General features: G+C 49.7%; 1 protein-coding gene across 11 annotated transcripts in view; it reads left to right on the top strand.

Moving 5' to 3' along the window:
• Tns1 (tensin 1) overlaps positions 1 to 7313 on the top strand; it is a 217421-nt gene that overhangs the window by 73798 nt on the left and 136310 nt on the right. The window contains exon 1 of one of the 11 annotated variants that reach the window (XM_050123791.1): positions 6127 to 6196. The exons of the other annotated variants lie outside the window; for them this stretch is intronic. The gene's annotated coding sequence lies outside the window, so the exon portion shown is untranslated. Of the gene's footprint in view, positions 1 to 6126; positions 6197 to 7313 lie in introns of those variants that run through there. 11 annotated transcript variants of the gene reach the window in all.

Genomic DNA, 7313 nt, shown 5'->3' with positions numbered 1-7313 from the left:
TGTGTGTGTGTGGTTATTGTCTTGTGTTTTAAGACAAGGGTCTGACCTTGAACCTTTGATCTTCCTGTCTCAGCCTCTAGAGTACTGAGATTAAAGTTGTGTGCCATCACACCTAGCAATGCATTTTCTTTCTAAACACATAATTTTAAATAAAATTGTTGATCCGTGTTTCTCTTTAATGTCCTCTGTGTACTTGAGATTCAGCATAGAACACAGTGTACTTCTGTTTTGTGTTTATGTGAATTCTCTCTTTTTTAAAAAAATGTTAATTAATTTGGATTTTTGAGACAGGGTATCTCTGTGTATTAGCCCTAGCTATCCTGGAAATTGTTCTGTAGACCAGGCTGGCCTTGAACTTGCAGAGATCTGTCTGCCTCTGCACCCCCCACCCCCGTACTGGGATTAAAGGCATGCACCACCACTCCCAGTATGATTTTTTTTAAAATTGTTGTTGGTTTTGAAATAGGATCTCAAGTACCTTGCATCCTTCCTGCCTCCACTTCCAGAGGGCTGGGATTATGGCCAGTTTTTACAGTGCTAGGGATCGAACCCATGTATGCTAGGCAAGTGCTCTACTGACTAATATACATCCCCAGCCTTCAGTTCCTTTTTTTTTTTTTAAGCGGGAGATTAAAAGCATTTACAGATGTAGCAAGAATCTTACAATGGCCTCTGATCGCTCTGCTTCAACAACCATTGATTTGGTGCTTTTTATTTTTTTATTTCTTTTCTTTTCAAACCCTTTCCTTTCCACTTTTTATTTGTTTACTTTTTGCTGGAGTGTTTTTTTAAAACAAGCCCCAGACATGATATCATCTTTAATACTGCAGTGTGTGTTGTTAACAGATAAGGACCTTTTATTTTAACATTGCGGTAATGCCATTAGCCCAGTTAACATCTTTGGTAATACTTTCTTGAGATCTGCTTCACTCCGGTCTGTGTTCAATTTTCACTGATTATCTTAAAAGCGTCTTGTCTTGCTCGTTTGCTCTGGGTCAGGCAGAAGGACTTGGAAAGGATACTTGTTGGAGCCTAGGTCTACTGTGATGGGAAACTTGGTTATTGCTTCTTACCAGTCAGCTGATGAGGTGTGTTCACTTTCTCCCGCGGGTCCTTGGTTCCTAGATGGTGAATTCAGGAATCCACATCTTGCCTCTTCCTGTCCCCAGCCTCCCTAGCTGGCCTTGGCTGTGCTTGGCCCAAGGAGTGTGAGTGGGGCGGGGAAGCACCTTGGGGAGAGCCCGTAGGGAGGGGAAGCTTGTGCTGTTCTGGATGCTCATCCAGTGAGCATCAGCCCTTGAGATGCCCATGTAAGGATGCTGGCTTGCTCAGAGCATGGCCAGTGGGCAGTGCTGGAGGGGCTGGCCACAGGTCAGCAGGTCTGGGAAGCACAGCTGGCTGCTTTGCAGGGTATGGGGCTGACCAGGAGGGGATGGGGTGGGAAGCCCACCTTGAGCTGTGCTTCCCTGGTGGTCTACTCCCTGGGCCCTGCAAATTTACTGCCAGTCTTGCCCCTGCTCTCCAGCCTGGCTGCTCTTCTCGTGCTTGGGTGTCTGTCTAGACCCCCTTACCCCACAGGGGTGTCCTTGGAGCTGGGAAAGTCACCCTCCAGGGGATCCTCTTCTTTCCCTGCTCAGGACACATCACTTCTTCATATTCTAGCCAGAATGGTTGCATTTTTTTTTTTTTAAATGAGGACATGGGTATACTCAGGTCCTCATCCCATCCCCAGGATCCTGGGTGGTTTTGGTGAAACTAGCACCCTTCTCTGGCTATGCTGCCCTTATGTGAGAAGTATTGCAGCATCTTGTAGATCCAACTCTTACCAGGAAGGATGTTTGACATTTGGGTGTCTCTCTCTGTGTCTGTCTGTCTGTCCATCTGTCTGTCTGTGTATGTGTATGTGTATGTGTATGTGTGTGTTGCATAGATTTTAGAAGATCAGCCTGTGACCAGGGTGGAAAGAGATGCCTGAGAGTCACAGAGACCCCGTAGATGTCCATCCATAGGACCAAGGTTCCATTCTCTCCCCGTTTCTCCTTCCTTTAGGTCCCTTTGTCATCCTTTGGTGTTTGTCATTTCTCTTCTTGCTGACCTCTGTGCACCATCCCATTACCATTGTGTCCCTTGGGACACTGTAGTTCATGGCACTCCACCCTCCAAACTCTGCCTCATTCTCCCAGACCCAGCACTTTGTCTGGGTTCCTCTCTCTTGTTCCCATGGGTAGAGGTGCCCCTATCTTCATAGTTCCCAGGTTTCCTCTGTACTCTCTGTGACTCTGGGACTTGTGAAGTGAGCTGGGGTCAGGTAAAGGTTATGTCCCCTACTCTGGGGACACCTTTCATCTCGAGGGTCCAAAGGTCCCCAAACAAGCCCCGATGACTACAGTTGATTAGCTATTGTCCAAAAGGGTCTGCATGGCTGAGCCCGTGCATCCCTGGGCCTATAACAAACAGGCTTTTTTATTCACCAGAAAGAGTGTTGCCCCTCACTTGCCCAGTCTGTTCAGAGTGGCCAAGAGGGAGCCAAGTTTGAGATCATGGAAGAGACAGGCTGAGAAGTGGGAAGGCCTAGGGAAAGTCTGGGTCCCTTCCTTCACTGTCACGAGAGGAATGGCTATAGTAACAATGGTGGCGTTAGGCTGTGGTGAGGAGGACATGGCATAAATATGGTAACCCTATGTGGGAGTGGCTTCTGCCTTGGCACTGGAGGTGGTATAATAGGGTATCAGTAGACTCTGGGCACAGGATGGCTTCCATAGCCCTCTCCTCACCATGAATGCAGGTCCCTTCCCTCCTTCCTGTGTGGGTGTCTGTGAGGGGAACCTATCCTGGGCAGGTTCACCAGGGACCCTGGTGAGAGAGGAGCCAAGAGGATTCGTGGCAGGCCCTTGCCAAGACGTCTGTGTCCCGGCGCCGGCTCCTGTGCAGCCCCAGGACAGCGCTGCGGGTGGGTGGAATCCACAGGGGTGAGACATCGAGGCTGGAACGTGCCGGGGATGCTTGGGGCTGCTTATCTCGGTCAGGAATGCACTGTGGTATTATTAGCCGGCAGCCTTCTCGCCTAGGAATAAGCCCCTAGGGGCATGTTGGACACCTGTCCGGCTCTGCCTGCCCAGACAGCCTGTGGGTGCTTGTGCCTGGCCAGCCATTGTGGACAAAACTCTCAGGCATGTTTGGGTGCCAGCAAGTATGTGTGCAGAGGTGGAGTGTGAGTCTGGGTCTGCATGTGTGTATGGTTCCTGTGTACGTGTCTGCGTGCACATGTACTTGTGGGGGCATGCCTGCCATTGCGTATGAGCATGAACGTGTGTGTGAGCATGTTTTTACCACACCTCTGTGTGCAGGTATGTGTGTACATAAGTTTCAATGTGTGTACTGTATGTAGTATGTGGGTACTTATGCTTGCATGCATGCCACAAAGTGTGTGTGTGTGTGTGTGTGTGTGTGTGTGAGTGTATGGTTTGTTTGTGGCTGTGGCTGAGTGTCAGACACTTGGGGGCTCCACAGGGCCTAGTGATGAGAGACTGGGTCATTAGTCCAAGATCATCCCCAGTCAGAGAGTAAGTTCATGGCTAGTCTCAGCTGCACGAGAGTCAGTTTCAAAAAGAACACAAAACAAAAAAGCCCTGATGTCAGCCTGATCTAAGGTCTGTCTCTGTCACTTATCAGTTTATGACTTTGGTGAGTGAATTCACCTGCCCAGGCTCACCTTCTTCATTGGTATCATGGTGATGGTCACAGTTCTTACTTGGTAGTCTGACTAGGAAAAGTAGATAATATAGTATATGGAATACATACAAAACTTTAGAATGATGTCACAGTACCACCATCACCAACCACCATCTCTGTCATCATTACTACCACCTCTCTCTCCTTCATTACCTCTGTCATCAGCATCATCTCCATTTCCATCACTACCTCCCCCTCCCCCACTGCCTCCATCCCCACCACCACCTCCACCATCACCTCCATTTCCATCATCACCACCAGCTCTGTCACTACTCTATCATCTCTATCACCACCGTGGTTCTAGACCCCTAGCTTTTACTTCCCTGCAGGGACCCTCTATAGCAAGGGAACAAAAGTCCAGGGGAGACATGAGGTCTGATGGCTGAGGGTTGTGAGGAGACCAGAGTAGAGCTACAAGGACCTGACTCTATTCTTGGATGCTGTGTGCCATGCTACACTATCTTGCTCAGGTTTCAGAGTAGCAGCAATATGCTAGCTTGGGGAAGGAAGGAAATCTTGGCAGGTTTTCCCCAGGCTTGAGGGTGCAACAGCCTAGAACCTTATTGTGCAGCACACAGCTTCCCCTGGAGCTTTGGCACTGGTTCTTCCTCCTAGCCTTGGATCCACTGTGGGTTATAGCTCAAATAGAGAACAGAGCTGCTGCCCCGGAGAAGGACCTAAGGAAGAGGCACAGTATTCCTGCTCCCTTCCCCGGGCCAGGCCACAAGAACTTGGTCATCTAGCTCTTCACACCTGGTGGGGCTTGGGGCTACCAACTCCTGCCTTCTGCTCCCAGCTCTGACCAGACAATTCTGGAATTCCTCGGAAGCACTGGGCCCCCCTCGGAGTCCAGTCTTCTGTCCTGACTCAACCCTGCCAGAACTTCCCACATTCTGTCTCCAGGGAGCTGACCAGGGTGTCGCCAGCATTGTGGAGGTGGAGCAGGTACTCTGGTGCCTGGGCACGGTGGGTTCAGGTGGGAAAGGGCAGAAGCAGGTGAGGTCTCAGTGGCCCTGGAGGCCAGCCCTTCTCTGAAAACATATTTTCACAACTAACTGTCCAGAAGAAGGGAGGGGATAAAAACAAAACAAAACAAAGCACCCCCCAAAAACAAACCAACAAAAACAACCACTGACTTTTTTTTTTTTTTTTAAATGTGCACTTAATGGCTGGTTGGCTGTACATTATTAAACAGGCAACTGGAGACGTGCCAGGGGGGACTACTCCAGCCAAGACTCACAGCCTGAACACAATGTTCCAAAAAGCGATCACCCACAGGGTCCCTGGGGAGGAGCACCCAGACGAGAGACTCCAGCTGTCCCTTTGCCTCTCCTGCCCAGCCGCATTCTGGTTCCCTTGCAGAAGGCTCCCGCTTCTGTACTGGTCCTGGGGCCTCAGGGTCCTTTATCCACCCTGCGACTGTGAGCTGCACTGTCCCTCATGGGTTCAAGGCTGCTGTTTCCATTACAGATAGGGCCAATGCCTCCTCATCTTTAGATTGGGGTGCAGAGGCCTTAATCTGTTCTGGATTAAAGCTCCTTCCTGGGGTCCACTAGGACTCCTTATTCATCTTTTCTGGGCCTCAATTTTAACTTCCTCTGAAGGATAGGGTTGGACTGAATTCAGATTGGGTAGCCTTGGGTGAGCTTGGCGAACTTCTTCTAGAGTTTGGGGACCCTATTGCCCCATCTGTGGTCTTATTGGTGACACGAGGAGCCATAGTCCACCTTCTGGGGGGAGGTGCTTCCTCTCTCATTCAGCCCACGAGAGTAAAAGGCAAGTGACTGAAGGTGACACCAACCCATTCAAGTGGAAGAACAAGCTGAGAATTTGGAGTTTGGGTGTTGCCAGGATGGGCCAGTGCTGCATGCGTGCGTGTGTGCGTGCATGCGTGCATGCATGCGTGTGTGTGTGTGTGTGTGTGTGTGTGTGTGTGCATGTGCACATGTGAATATGTATACCTGTGTTTAGGGACTGCATCTTAATGCTCCATTTGACACCTTTAGAGATTATAATGCCACAGATTGAGAGTTTGATCTTGGAGGTCAATCCCCACTACCTATCTGTTTGGCATTTCATGGTTACTGACTTTGGGCAAGTGGCTTCAGCTGTCAGTGTGTCCCTCATCTGTGCAAGGGGATAATGTGTGAAAGTGGGGATGCTGAGGGCTAGGAAAGCCACCAGAGACGAGCTGGGAGGGACCAGAGGAAGGGAGAGAGAATGAGGGAGTCACCATGGGCTTTGGCTGGGGGCAGCGGGTAACCTCAGACTTTGGACACAGGTATCCAGCCAGGACTAATTTCCACAGGGCTACTGAGAAAGTACCAGTGGAAGCTCGGAAGGTGAGAGGCCAATTGGCTAGTGCCATGGCTGACTTGGGACAGCATGTGCCAGCCAAGTGCTCAGCCACCATCTGGACCACCTCCCCTCCCTCCCTGCTGCTCAACTGCCATCCTTGCTAAAGGTCAGTTTGTGGTGTGGCCAGCACACTCCCTGGAGGCTACTGCCCACAGCTCTGTCCCCTTCATAGTTGCTGCTCCTGTTCCTTTCTTCCTCTTGGGCAGTCAGTGGGGACTGGGTCCAGGTTCCTAGGGGTTCACAGATATTGGGTGGAGACAGGAGGTTGTAGTAGGTGGGGACCTCTCCAGCCACCTTTCCAAGGCCAGCTGCACACATTTGATTGTGTGCGTTCATCTTTTCTTTGTCATCTAAAATAAAAGTGGGGTCCTTGTGCCAGTATCCATCAGATATTTTTAGAGACATTGGTGACTATAATAAATATCTGTCTGATAAGAGCACAAGGGCATGAAAGAGAACCTGACTTTCCGCTGGTGTCTGATTAACATGGAGTATGTGGAGCTTTTTGTTTCCTTGGAACTAAATGCCATATTTTTCTTACTAGACAGCCGTATCGTACTGTTAGCAAAATTGAACTTCTCTTTGCCTTAAATCTTGGAATTTTCCTGGACTGAATTATTGTTAAGTCATTGTTGAGGACAGTAGCCCAAGAGAGAAGTTCCCTTACTAGTTCTGACCCATGTGTAAAGTCAGTTTAGTGTTTTCATTCAGTGTGGTGTCTTAGTTCTCCCCTCCCGCCCATTGCACGTCCCTCCCACATCTCCGTCTCATTACTGATAAGTATGTTGAACAAGCCAGGGCAGAGGACAGAGCCCTTTGGCAAGTCAGGAAGTTGACATTGATCTATTAATCAGCACCCTGTGCTGGCTAGGAATCCATTAGACTTCCCATGTCCAAGAATGTCACGGTGATTCCACCAACACCTTGCTGGAGCTGGGAGCCTCCACCCATGTAGTCTGGGTTCCTTAGACTTTGGGGTTAGTGGTTCTATGGTTCTGTGAAGGAGGGGGTCTTTAGGCTCCCTAAAAGGATCCAGGTTCAGGCAAGAGACTTTGTTAGAAGGGAAGGAAAAGAGGGGGAGGGGATACCCATGAGGAATCTTGCTCTACAGATAGGGAAGCCCCCGAGGACCCCCAGCTTTAACGGTGAGTTTCTCAGGGGAGACCAGGGGTTTATATGCAGTGACTTCTGCCAAGGACTAATGTCTGCTTAGGACTGTGCTC

This window comes from Alexandromys fortis, unplaced genomic scaffold, assembly GCF_014885135.2.
Source record: "Alexandromys fortis isolate MF-2015 unplaced genomic scaffold, M_Fortis_MF-2015_v1.1 scaffold_220, whole genome shotgun sequence".
Lineage (NCBI taxonomy): Eukaryota > Metazoa > Chordata > Mammalia > Rodentia > Cricetidae > Alexandromys > Alexandromys fortis.
The sequence above is the reverse complement of the archived record's forward strand: the minus strand, read 5'-3'. Positions and strand labels throughout refer to the sequence as shown.